This window comes from Condylura cristata, unplaced genomic scaffold (genome assembly GCF_000260355.1).
Source record: "Condylura cristata isolate star-nosed mole 26May11 unplaced genomic scaffold, ConCri1.0 scaffold00010, whole genome shotgun sequence".
NCBI classification, from domain to species: Eukaryota; Metazoa; Chordata; class Mammalia; order Eulipotyphla; family Talpidae; genus Condylura; species Condylura cristata.
Window position 1 is genome coordinate 37384189 of NW_004567111.1, and position 13834 is coordinate 37398022.

General features: G+C 41.3%; 1 non-coding gene across 1 annotated transcript; it reads right to left on the reverse strand.

Annotated features, from left to right (window-relative positions):
* Positions 1-5091: 5091 nt before the first annotated feature.
* On the reverse strand, positions 5092-5163 carry TRNAE-UUC. Its single transcript has one exon. It is a non-coding gene; the product is annotated as a tRNA-Glu (tRNA).
* Between the last annotated feature and the right edge of the window lie 8671 nt (positions 5164-13834).

Consider the following 13834-nt stretch of genomic DNA (forward strand, 5'->3'; position numbering starts at 1 on the left):
CCGCATGTGTACATGGGTTCTTCCAGCACATCATCCAACCTGAGGGTGCTTGAGAAACTCCCCCAAACTTGTAACTCATGTCAAAAGTAAAGGCAGTCTTGGGAAATGTGCCTTCAAACTTTGCAGTTTGGCTATCTTCGGGCAAATGAGAACAGGAAATTTCATTCTGTGATAAAGTTGCCAAATTCTAGAAATGATGTCCTGGAAGTCATCGAAAGGGAGCCCTCATCTTCCTGGGAAGTGTGGTTGGTACCGAGGACCAGGCCAGAAAAGTCAAAGCCTCTCTTCTAGGGATTCTCATCCTGGAGGTAGAGCTCTGTATTTAAACCTCTAGATGTTTGTTTCACATTCTGAATGAAATCCATTCTTATTTATGTGTTTTTGTGTGTTTGATTCAACCAAAAATGTAAATTTCAATCAGTGCTAGCACTTAATGGGCATGCTATAAATTTTTGCTAAATTAATTGCTCAAATAAAAGGAATATAAAAGTGTTTACTTGCCCAGCAAGATAGGCTTGGTTTTTTTTAAATACTGCGATTTACTTTGCATACCATAAAATTTAGCCTTTTTGCAATTCCAGGTTTTTTAGTACCTTCATAAAGTTGTGCAACCATCACCTCTACTCAATTTCTCCAGTTTAATTTTGAGTTTCTCTTTTCTCTCCAACATGTGTGTCTGAAGAGGGCTGCCCACATGCATCAACCTTTGGGAGGGCACTGGGCCAGGTGAGACCCAATCCCCCTAGCACTTCCCAACAGAGTAGAGAAGAAAGCCTTCCCTCTCACTTGGGGAAGCTGTGAAGAATGAGTATGAAGCTGGCCATTTCCAAAGTCCCTGCACATGGAAGCAGCTGATTCACAGCCAATGAGAATATATGTGATAGCCAGACACAGGGATTGGGAAGGGGAAGCCTGAGGCCAGCCGCACCACTCCATTCTGCACAATTTGGGTATATAAGTCAGTGATTCTCCTTTAGGCTAGAGTCAGGTCCAGTGGTTTTCTGTAGCTTAGAACCAAAGGCTCCCTGGGATAATGGAACCCTCCTGGAGCATACACCTTCTCTCAACACATGTTTGTTAAGTATTTACTATGTGCAGGCTACTGGCTTGGAACATAGTCTAGTGTGGTAGAGATCAGTGTGGTAAATGCAATGAGAAGGAAGCCTGCAGAGAAAAGCATCTCTTCTTCAGTAGAGAGACTGGAGGAAATGACAGCCAAACTAAGACTTGAACTTAGAGAATAATAACAGCAGTAGTGCACAGAATGATAAGGGCAATCAGAAGATTCCCATTGGCAGGAGAGATAAGAGAAATTACATGATGGATGTGACATTTGAATAAGGCCTTAAGGGTGCCTAAATTGTAGATATTTAGATAAAGGGCAAAAGAGCATTTCAGCAGAGGAAAAATTGATCTAAGGCAAGATACAAGTTGTGTGAGAAATTAACTGGAATCTGTGGCATGTGGAGGGAAGAGGTAGGAGTAAGACTGTAAGGTAGGTTAGGAATATATGGTTGGTCAAATTCCTGAAGACTTAGGCACAGGGTGCAGCTTACTCAGCTCCCTGCTGTGAAGGCTGTAGACTATGAGATAGAAGAGATGGGGCAGATGGGGGCCAGAGAAACCAGTTTAGCAACTGTTGCAACAGTCCAGGGAACAGGACTATCTGAACCAGCACAGTGACAGCGGACATTGATAAAAACACATGTGGGAGCCACTGAGGAGGCAGAAATGATCAGATCTAATGCTCTGATTGTGTGGGATAGAAGTCAAGTCAGAGGAGAAATAAAACTAAACAGGATAATGATGATAATACCGCTGCTGCTGCTGCTGACGATGTTGATGGAAACCAATGTTCAATGACCTCAAACTGGGTCAAACACTGCATATGCATTAGTTCATCTAATCCTCAGAACCCAATGAGATAGGTCCTATTATTACTCTCATTCTAAGGTAACTAAGGAACAGAGAGATGAAATAATTTGTGCCAAGAGAATCTGACATTTAGGGGGAAAAAAAGCAATCTGAGCAGAGGAGACTTGGGAAGGAAGATGGGTCTTTTCTTCCTCATAAACTGAGTGTAGGTTGCCTATGTAGGTGAAGTTGAGCCCTGACCTTCAGTTTGAGTGTGTCCCTGCCAGAGGGTAAGAGCCTTACCTGTTTTTTTTTTCCTCACGAGCACAAACAAAGGACAAAACGCCCAAGCTTTCTTACATCAGGAGAGATGATCTTGACTGCTCCCCCATCCACCATGCTTGTCACTCTGTGACAAAAGGAAATTAGATTCATCTGATAAGTTTTGTTTTCCACAAAGCTATGTGGGATGATTACCCAGTACCCTGTGGTCTTCTGGATGTTTGCAAATTGATTTTTTGATTATTTGTTCCAGTGATTTTCCAAGTATTCAGTGTTTTTCCAAGTTATTCAGCTTTACAATGTGGGTGAGAAGACTCATATTTGCCTTGCTTTTCCTGTACTAATACGAAGTCTTTACATTGTGATTATTTAGTATACTTTTTTGGTGTAGCATATATCTCTGAGAGAAGGTGCATACAAATCTATGTGACTATAAATACACAGGCAGATGGGCATAAAGTGATCTTCATGCAGACTCCCTTTGAGTTTATGACCATATGCAAGATGGAAGCATATTAAGAATCTATGAAGTTTAAAATTCTCAAATGACAATCATCACTTTCTAAGCATATTTATGTGGTGAATAAAAAAAAAAACCTCAAAACATAATGCAGAAATAGTGTTACCACTGCTCATATAGCTGTCTAATTAATACTAACAAAAGCAAGATTTTTTTTTAAAAAACTCAACTTCTCGGGCCCTCCCTGGTGGCGCAGCGGGTTAAAGCACAGCACTGAGAATCTGAAGCCACTTCCGCATGAGTTCGATCCCCGCCTGCCGCCTGCCCCGGAGGAGACCACATGGCGAGCCAGACCTCTCCTGACCCGCCCGCTGCTTCCCTCAGCAGTGTACTTCGTCAATCTGCCTGTTCTGCTCCCCACTCTGTCTCTGGTGAAGCCTCTCACCGCCCCCGAGCCTCTGACCTGTACCCCAGTTCTGTATGCACAAATAAATAAATCTTTAAAAAAAAAAAAAAAAAATCAACTTCTCTGTACCCAATCCTCTTCACTGAAGCCAGGATTTGCAGGCAGTGTAGAGTAGGGCATGGTGTAGGGTAGGAAGTGGTATAGGGTCAGGACACCATGCAGAGCTTGCAGTTTTGTGGATACAATCTAAACATCAATAGGAATTGGGCATTGCATCAAGAATAAAAATGAGAGGCTTTATTAAGCAACTGACAAGTGCCATCACTCAAATATTCTATGGATCTGAAGAGTAACTTTGAGAATAATTAAAGAAAATTATGGGAAAATATTTTGTAAAATTGTAAGGTGATAAAAATGTCAAATATAATTCAAGTAACCATCTCCCCACAAAGTTAAACTCTCATTTTATTAGTTACATGTCTTTAGAAGTATCTACTATGACTCATAGTATATACTATGAGTCCGTTAAATATCATAAGCAGCCAAGGGAAACTTTTGTCAAATCTGTGAGGTCAAAAATCTATTTTATGAAAATGAATTATGACTCATGGGATAAGTGGATTTGACAGTCTTCATGGGAATGGACTCACCTGCTATATGAAAGCAAAATTTTAAAACTGAAAAACAGCTCACTGGCAAACCTCTCCTTCACTGGTTACCTTCTTTCCCTTGCTGGTATAGACCTAGAAGCCCTGAATTGAATTTTCTCTTGTAAATTACACAAATCCTAAATAAATCCTAAATAGTTCCCTATTAAGCTATCTGCTAAGAATGTGTCATCAGTTTACTACTAGGTCTCTGGCTGGTACAGGAAGAGTAAAACATCTAATCACAAAGTAAGGATTAAATTGAAAAAGATGTATACTTAGCCTGGTTCATAGTATATGTTCAATAAATATTATTATTATTATTAATGGCCCTTTTATCTTCCTTTCAATTCTGTCCTATTTGATTCTATAAATACAGCTTACCAGCTGAAAGATTAATTTCTTCCCCAAACTCTTTGGTAGGAATTTTGCCTAGCATTTTTCTCATGAAGAAAGTGCCATTGGTTTTAATGTCTCTTAAAATCCCAAAGGACTTTAAAAAGACAGCAAATTTCAAAGTCATATGGATGACCAAGTCTTTTCACAATCATTTATCAGTGTTAACGGAAATCTGGGAACAAATTAAGGAAACCTCAAAGAGTTCAACACCCATGGGAAAGAAGCGTGACTCCTAAAGGCCCTGAGATTTTTTTCCTAAAGGTAAATGTTTGGAGAAATCAGCAAGAAAAAAACTAGCATGGAGTGCCCTTAATGGGGTACCAATTGGAAACTGTCCTATCACACATCAGTTCTAAGCTTCTAATTCTAGTTGGGCATATCATGAATTCTGGAAGCTTTTAGAGCAGAACGTGTCAAATAAATGTTAGGATGTGAGAAGAAAATGTCTTTCTGCCAGCGTCTCACTCCTTAACACCGGTAATAATATCCTAAATTTCTTTTTCCTCCCACCCCGCCCCCAAATTACTGGTTAAGTGAGCTCTTTCAATCACAATAGTTCTCTAATAGTTCGCTCTTGGTAATATGTCTTTTCTAGAAATCTTGCTGTCCTTCTCACAGGATGGCTGTAGACAACTTTAAAGCCCTGCAATATCTTAAAATGCGTCTTTTTCTTTGAAAGAAAAACATTTTTGTACATTTGCTCCCTATCTACAGTATAAGAAGTTACAGCAGGCAAACCAGGGGAATGCGTGTTTTAACACAGGACAGGTTAGTTGACCGCTTTTCTTCATATCAGATTTAATCCTTTATTTCAAAAGCTAACTTCACACCGTGGAGAGTTATTTCCTTTCCTCCGGTTCTTGCCACCTGGTCTGGGTAGACTTTCTGCTCACACTTACTTGCTCCTGGGTAGATCCAGACTCCTTTTAGCCCCAGTTTCTGTCGGCTGCTCTGAAATGGTATTACTGCGTTTTGTTAAAATGACCACTTGTCCCTTGTTGAGGAAAGCCTAAATGAGATTCACTTCAGTAAAAACACTGGCGTTCCCACACCGGGAGTCGAACCCGGGCCGCCTGGGTGAAAACCAGGAATCCTAACCGCTAGACCATGTGGGAGACGACGAGAGCGTCAGCAAGCTTAGACAAATTGAGTTTGCTCAGTTGACTTCCGCTGTCTACTCTTGCTGGCGGCTGGCGCCAAACGCGCCTCTGCGCCTGCGGAGCTCCGGCGCGCGTTAACCCCTTCCGGCCCGCTCTGTAACCGTTCCTATTTGTGTGGAACCCTAAATCTCACTTCTCTCTGCCCTCGCGTCTTTTGTCATCTCATCTAGTCTCCTGGCTCTAGATGCCACGTATGTACCGCTGTAGAATCTAGCCGGATGAGTCCAGTGCAGAGTCCCTCACAAGCGATCCTGCAGAGTACAAAGAGACTGGTGTTTGAACGTTAGACCCGTTAAGAAGCAAGTGCCTCGGGGGAGTCGTAAAACCGCTATGGGCGAGGCCAAAATGAAGTTGGCGACGCTTTCCCGACTGCAGGCGGCGGGCGCTTCCAGCCGCCGAACTGCCCCTCCCAGCACCCCAGCCGCGTGGGGCCACCGAGCCCTCCTGCGCGTGCCACGCACTTGTGAGGCGCGCTCGGCCCTCGCCTTTCCGCGCGTCTCCTCCCCGCGCCGTTCAGGGCTTGGGCCCCTCTCCTGCCTCAGAAAAGTTGATCTTTCCACAGAAGAAATAGGAGCGAGGGCTGCCGGGAAGCCTGGACCATCCCCAGAGTCTGTTGACTGAACGTCCGAGGGCAGGATTTGTGTCGCTGGAAGTAGGCACTGGTGGTTTGTAAAAGGAGCCTATAAAACCGGAGAAAGTCCCTCAGTGCAAGCGTTCCAGCTGATGGAAATTCCTTGTGGTTTCCGAACCCCTTCTCGATGTGAAGCAGTATTTCACTTTCTGCGTTAGCGATCTACTGTTTGGATTAGGAAAGTACAAAGACTCAGTTATTCGGACTGCCAGTGTGGAAGAGCTCTAGTTCTGGTGTCCTCGTTGTGGCTGAAACTACACAGAAGAAGTTTTTATTAACAGCGGACACTTTGGAGCCCATTTCAAAGCTGAATCAGCTCCCTCCTCACTGCCAACCTGCCAACGGGACCTAGAAGGTCCTGGCTCTCCCTCTAACTAACTGAGGTTCTGTAAAGCTTCAATTGTGACATTCATCAGCAAGGGGTGTGTGGGGAGGGGAGCCCTAAATAAAAACTATTCTGTCTTGCATTTATTAGCACGAAGGAAGCTTCCTCACAGGGAGTGAGTATAATGCAGCATTGAAATTTACTGAAGTTCAAGAAAAACTAGAACCACTGACGGCAAACATATGTGTGTTGGACACTTTCAGCTATGTCTGCTCATTTAATAATTCTCACAGTGGCCCTGTGAGGAGACCTGACCTGCATCTTTGAACAGTTTTCATCTATTGATTAAGCAGCGAGACAGTTGCTTTCATTTGGGCTTTAGGTAACTCTCTAAGGGTAACTCTCCAAAACAAATCTCATCAGCTATAGAATACCTTATGTCTGTGGTTCTCAGTTTGGAGACAAGGTTTCATATGGACCTTTCAGTTCAGTATTTTCAGCTGATTTTTTTTTTTTTTAAGGAAGCATCTTACCAGTTTTAAAGATGAAAATTCCCTGTTGTAACGCATACATTCCAGGCACCATCTTTTGTGTAGAAACAAAATACCACTTTACTTTGGTGCCTTAAAATCTCCAGCCTATAATTTATTCAGTTTTCCCTTGCTAGGGGATCAAGCTTGAGTAGGAACAGAATGCCCTGTGGTCATTTTAAATAATTAAACACAATGTAGGAAAATACACCTACATTCAACAACTCAATCTTCATTTAGAAATTTTTCTCCGGCACCATCCCTTCCTGGGCATGATTGTAGGCTAGAAACAGTGATGAGCTAGGCTCTGACTGGCTCCCATGATCCAGTAGTGGGCTTCTCTGCCCACCTCTTTGTTCTGTGACACTACAGAAATGGCCAAATGCTGTCAGGCAGGGCTTTTTACCTGGGCTTACCGGTTGAAACTTTGTGGTGTGCTGGCTAGACATGTACTAGCACAGTCCTGGCCAGGAAAGAGGTGTGATCCACTTCTCATTTTTTCCTTTGGCCTTTCTTTCTTTGGCAAGGTTCCAAGGCTCTCCAAGATTGGAAGTGGGTAGGACAAGATTAAGAAGCACAGAAGATTCCTACTTAACTGATACTGCCCACAGTTGGCTTCCTTAATTGTGGGCCTGAGTATGTTTTAGGGTGGACTTTCTGTGGTTCTCTGTGGGACTACAATGAACACAGACGTGGGAAGAGAAACTCTTTGCCGGGGATTCTTGGACAATTTGGGGTGGGGGGGGGCTTTAGCAGTGATTGATTTCCCAGTGTGTACTGATTCCCAACCTTTCAGGCACTTCCAAATGAGAACTTGAAGAATAAGGCCAGGCAATCTGCATTTAACAGGCACTCACACTCCTCCCCCAATGATTCTGATGTTACTTGTGCTTGAAAAATACTATACCTCTCGACTAAGTTTACTTCAATGTCTAAGACACTTGGAAGCATCCTTTCCCTTTCCTGTTCAAACACCTGGAAAAAATGGCTTCTGGTTCCTTCTTGAGTAAAACTTAAATTTCGTGGCTAGGCTTCCCAGGGTTGCCACAAACTTACCTGCTAATATCACCCTCACATATCCTTAATCAAAGACTAGCACATTCTCAATCACCCCCACTTGCCTCACCCTCCTTGTCCTTGTTTCTATCCTGTCCTGATTGCTTTGCTCTTCACAAGTCACTCCATTTTCTCTGAATCCTAAATCACAGACCTTGGGAAAAAATGGTAACATTGACTTTATACCTTGCTACCCTTATTATTTAAGCTACTTCATAGGAAAGCCCATGAAAAAAAATCAGATTCCATGACCCTCCTGGAAAACCAATCCTGTACTTAATCATTCTGCCAAGGAGTCCTTCCTTTTATCTAATTTAAATACTTCCTGCTGTACTTCTTGTGAAAGCCGCCACCTTTTAACCACCAGCATGAACAAAATGTTCCTGGGAGGAGGGGAAGAAAACACAAAATTTTGAAGTTTAGCCAGGCCAGTAAGTGAACTGCATTTCTTTAGTTCCACACTCAAAAAAAAAAAAAAAAGTCTCCTTGTTGACATAAGGAACAGCTATTCCTGTTCCCATGGATCTAAGCTGCTTCTGACTGGGCAGTTCTCCCATTCCATCACAATTTGATACTGGAAAAAAGCCCCAAACATATTGTACTTGCCCAGCTTCGACATTAGCCAAAGTGATGGGTGAGATTCAGGTTCCTGCCTGCCAGTCATTTAGAGTTCGAATGGTTTCCATTTCAGTGGGCCTAGCAGTTATCCTTTATAAAGGCATCGAAAATAAACACCAATTAAATTCCACTCCAAAGGAGAGGGATACAATATGTTTGGGGCTGTGGCCAGCTCAGATCCAACCTACTGCACAAAGTTAATCTCAAAGCTCTTTTGGGTAATAGCACCTGCCCCTTGCTGACCAGTTGGGGAAAGTTAATCTTTATGGCCTAACACTAGGTTCAGTTTCTAAAATTGAGTCTGAGCTCAGGAGGCCACCGGCATGACAGGGTTTCCTCGGGGCTTGTTTAAATTATGTAACTCTGCCCTTCACCTCTACCCTAAATCTGGCAACTCCTACTCATCCTATGACTCAGGGCAAATACCCTTGAACTCCCCAAACTGGGCTAGGTTCTTATTCTGTACGCCTACTCCATCAGGCATTGGGCTGTGTGAAACTCCTTGCTTCCCTCTGGGTAGCAGACTAAGCTGCTAGGGTCTCATTCCAGTCTCTCCCCAGCTTCTAGCACAGTGCCTGGCATACAGATAGAATCATTGAATAAATCAATCTCCTAAAATATGTTTGTTATAAAAGTTACGTTTCTCCTTAAATCAACAAATTACCAGGAGATTTTATTCCGCAGCAGGTAAAAAGATTTCCACAGCACATAATCTTTCCAGAGTCAACAGTAACTCTGAGCACATGTTTGAATGACTGCTCACCTCATCCAATCATTCATTCACTCAGTAATCAATGAGTTGATTTCAAAGAAGGGCCTTAGTTTCCACCTGCCAGTTAAGTGACCAAATCAAGTCACTGAGAGTCTTGTTGGGTCATAATTGCAGCCTCTGAGCAAGGCAACCTAGAACAGGAGCCTCATCTCCTTTTCCTAAATCCCCCCCCACCTCACACACTCTTTCCCTCCCCTTCACTTGCTCTGACCAAGTAAAGAGAGCTTTGGCAGACTATGCTCACACCCACCCTGTCTTTTCCTACGAGGTCTTATCTTGGGACAAAGATAAACTTTTCTCATTTATCTGGCGAGCCCTAGTCCAGAGCTGTCCAGTTACTCCATGCCTGGCATCTAGACAGCGTGCCCAGAACTATAATCTTCTATTCTCTGTTGTAGTTGCCCAGTCATTGAAATTACAACCCTCTGAGTATATGTGGGTTTTGTCTTAGGTGCCAGGTGGAAATCAAGTTGAACCATGTGTGGGAGGCTAAAACTGCCTAATAGCAGTGAATTGAGTGATCTTTCTAAATTCATTTTCTTCTTTTCATAGGAGATAATCTTTCTCAATTAGCATCATTAGATCCATAGCCAAGTATTATGTCAAATTCAATATTCATCATTGTACTCCATATATATTTGATGGTGCTTGGGATAAAAATAATTACTATCATATATGAAATTCACTATGTGCCAATTTTAAATACTTTAACACAGTAACAATTTAATTCTCAAAATGACCTCAAGAGGTAGCTACTAACAGTATTCCCATTTGACATATTAGAAAACTGAAATACAGAGAAGTAATAAACTTGCTAAAAGTCCTACAATTTGTAAATAGTGGGAGCAGGATTCATATTCAGGCATTTTGTCTGGAATCTGAATATCAGGCTACTTCTACTGTTATATATATATATATATATATATATATATATTATATATATATTGCATAAAAGAGGGGACTGTCCTATCCTTGATAATGAAAATGCCTTCAGCAACCACACCTTACACTCTGAGGCCTTGTCACATCTTTAGGGGACAGTGAAGATGTTCTGATAAACTTCTTACATGAAGGAAAATAAACATTTCATAATTTAAGGTCATAGATGCTGACACTGACACAGACAAAACACCCTTGATCTCTTCTTCCTCGTCATTCACCTATTTCAGACATATCATCTCCATCATGATTGTCCAAAAATATGTTAACATCTTCCCTCACTTCAGTCTCAGGTTGAACGTCTCATAATCTTTTCCCCTGACCTCTACTCAGAAAGGCCTTCATTGTTCAGTGTTTGATTCATGTATTCAACAAATGAAGCATGAAGACTCATGAGACATATAAGACCATTGTTCTTCTGAAGCTACAGTCTACTTGACACCTGCACATAGATGACTAATAAACATTTCAAGCTTATTATGTTAAAACTGAACTCTTGAAAACCCACCACCAGTATTCCCCTAAAACCAGGCCCACCTGCTGTCTTCCCCATTTCTGTTAATGGTTAGTCCATTCTCCCGCTGCTCCAGCCAAAAATCCTGGGATCATCCTTGATTCCATTCAATCTCTCTTATTCTACTTCTAAACCCTCAGAAAATAATACTGGCTCCATCATGAAGACATACACAGAATTTTATCACTTTTCCCCATTCTTCTAGTCCAAACCACCATGTCTCACTTGATTACTGAAATAGTCTCACTTATGCTCCCACTGTACCCCACAGCCTATTCTCAGCATTGCAGCCAGAAATATCCTTTTCTATTGTTATTTTTAGAGAGATCTGTTCTATACAAATCTGACAATGTCACTTCCCACAACCCTCCAACCTTCCCTGAGAATTTTAGTCAAAGTTCCAACTACAAGATTACTGGCATGGAGAACCAATAGATTGGCTAATTAGAAGGGGAGCATCCTATGTAATTGGTCAGAGGTACATAGTTGGCATTCTCTGGTCCTTAGTTGGAAAAAGTGATAAATAGGGAAGCTGTCAGTTATAAACCAAGTTCTAACCCATTTGGGGCTGGTTATTACAGAATGGATTAGTTAGCTTTTGGACTGTCACTGGAGATAACAAACTAACTTCCTACAAGCTACTTAGAGAAGGCCGGTTTTCTGGGTGGTTTGTAGTAGATTGTGGTTTGGTTCCCTGGGCAGGCTGCTGCAGGCTGTGAGTCAAGAGTTTTACATTTCTATATAGTCTATATACTCTCTCTCATTCCCAAGAGAATGGGCCTCTATTTCATCCCAAAACACAGCTTCTTCTAGGCCCCTCATGTAAGGTCCAACACAGCTGATTCTTCTTTGTTCTTTCTGAGATATTCCTCCTACCCTGTCTATTTGAGCAAGAGTTTTTAACACTCAAACCCACTTTGAAACCAACTTCCTAAATGTTTTTCCTTCTTTTTCTGCATTATTTCTCTATCATTTTCTTATTTACAAGTATGAATACTTATCATATGGGTTGAACGTCAATAGCAGTGACTATCTGTTCCTCAACACAGCAAGGGCCTGGGATAGTGCCACATGCAGAGTGATGTTTAGTAAATGGTGATTGATGACCCAGACTATGCCTGAGGAAGATGGAGAACAATCTTGTCACCAGTCAGAAGAGTTGCAGGCAACCTGTTTAACCACGGTGGTATTCCCTCCCCCCCCCCAGGCCCATTTCTATTTTAAATTTAGAGATTTTGTAAAGCTATTTCAGAAATGTGTACATCTGCTAGGTTTGTAAAGAGTTTCCCAGATCTGTTTGAAGAGTAGTAAAGTTATTATATACACATTTTTTACCTAGATACTTATTAAATTTTCACTTATGGTAACGATTAAACTAAAAGTCACATGGTAATAATTAGGATAATTAGGATGAAACAGACCTTCCACATACATAAGCAGGGTAAGTATAAAGTCATCCCATAATGACACTGTTCAGTACCTAGATCAATTCCTGAAACACCCCAGACCTTACAATTTTCCATGGTGAAAGCCCAATATGGCATAAGCTTATGTCCAGTTGTTACCAGACTGTAAATAAATCCGAGTCCATTAAAATAAATGGATTTTGAAAAAAAATTCTGATAGAAGACTTTGAGTCAGTCACTGCTATTTTCAAACAGCAATGTACAGACTAGTGCTCTTGAGATATCTGTCCATTTTATCTGGGTCCAAATTCCGGCTTCAAAAACAATTTCAGGAAAACTACTAATTATGAACAGTAAATATTAATTTCATAACTTCTGAACTTTACTACTCTATTTTTTTTATATTTTCTGATATCCTCCCTTGGGCAGAAAAACCATCACTTCCTTGGAACTCAGAGGACTAGAAAAGATACAAATAATAAATACCACTTTTTATTTGCAGCATGCCTTAAGGCTTATAAATCAGCTAATATATACAATGAAATCATGTGGGCCACAAATTGTGACATAATATCAAACATCTGGGTTGTTCTGTTCTGTCTCTTAAAAGTTATCTTCAGGGTGGGACAGACATGCAAATGTGTACAAACTCTACCACAAGCTCATACAATTATAAATGACTGAATTAAGTAACCAATGAGCCTATCTACCTAGTTCATACAAAATTTTTTTAGAGCCTCTGGGAATATTCAAAAATCTTTCCATCAAACTGGCATTTCCTCAAACTGCTAAACTTGGAGCTTCCATATGACCCAGCAATCCCACTCCTATGTATCTACCCAAAAGACACAAAAACACTGATTCAAAAAGATATCTGCATCCCCATGCTTATTGCTGCTTTATTCACAACTGGAAAGACATGGAAACAGCCCAAATGCCCAAAAATGGATGAATGGATGAAAAAGATGTGGTACATATACACAATGGAATATTACTCAGCAAAAAAAAAACAAAAACAAAAACAAAAAAAAAAACACATAAACACATGTCTTTTGCAGCAACATGGATGGAGCTGGGAAAGATCATGCTTAGTGAAATAAGCCAGAAAGAAAAGGAAAAATACTGGATGGTTTCTCTCATAACAGGAATATAACGGAACAGGAGAGAAAATAATGATAATGATGAATAGCTATATACCTGAGACATTTTGTAGGAGTGGAGTGGGGAATGGGATCAAAAACAGTGGGGAAGGGAAATGCACTGGACTGTGGTGATAGCACATGGGTGACGTGGTGATGGGAAGCCCAAGGGGATTGCAACTGAGATGGAAAAATGCACAGAATGATGTAAAAATAAACATTATATTAAAAAAATAATCTTTGCATGTAAATTAATGGCAATAGTGTTCCCAGAACTAAATAATGTCCTACAAATCACACCAAACAGCAACATTCTACTTTGTAATAGGAGGGGAACCTGTGATAAGTAGGCTTTCCATGTCAGCTCCCTATGCCTATTTCCTTCCCTGATAAAAAGTGAGATACTAAGTCCCAGTGAATACTGGATACTCCTCAGACTTGCCCCTTGAATCCTTCCTCCTTTCCACTTTCTAACCTCTCTTTTAAAAATCTTGAGTTGATTATTTCTATGCTGCGCTGTGAAGCTGGGGCTGGAACTCTGTAGTCTGCTCCCTTTAGCCAGTTAATCCCCTGGCTGACTTTGCCGACAGGGACATGAGAAGACTAGGAAGCTGTTCACTTCCTGTTTGCAGGAGTGTAGGCATGACCACACATCATTTCATTCCTGCAGCAGCATCTGATTCCAAGAGCATCACT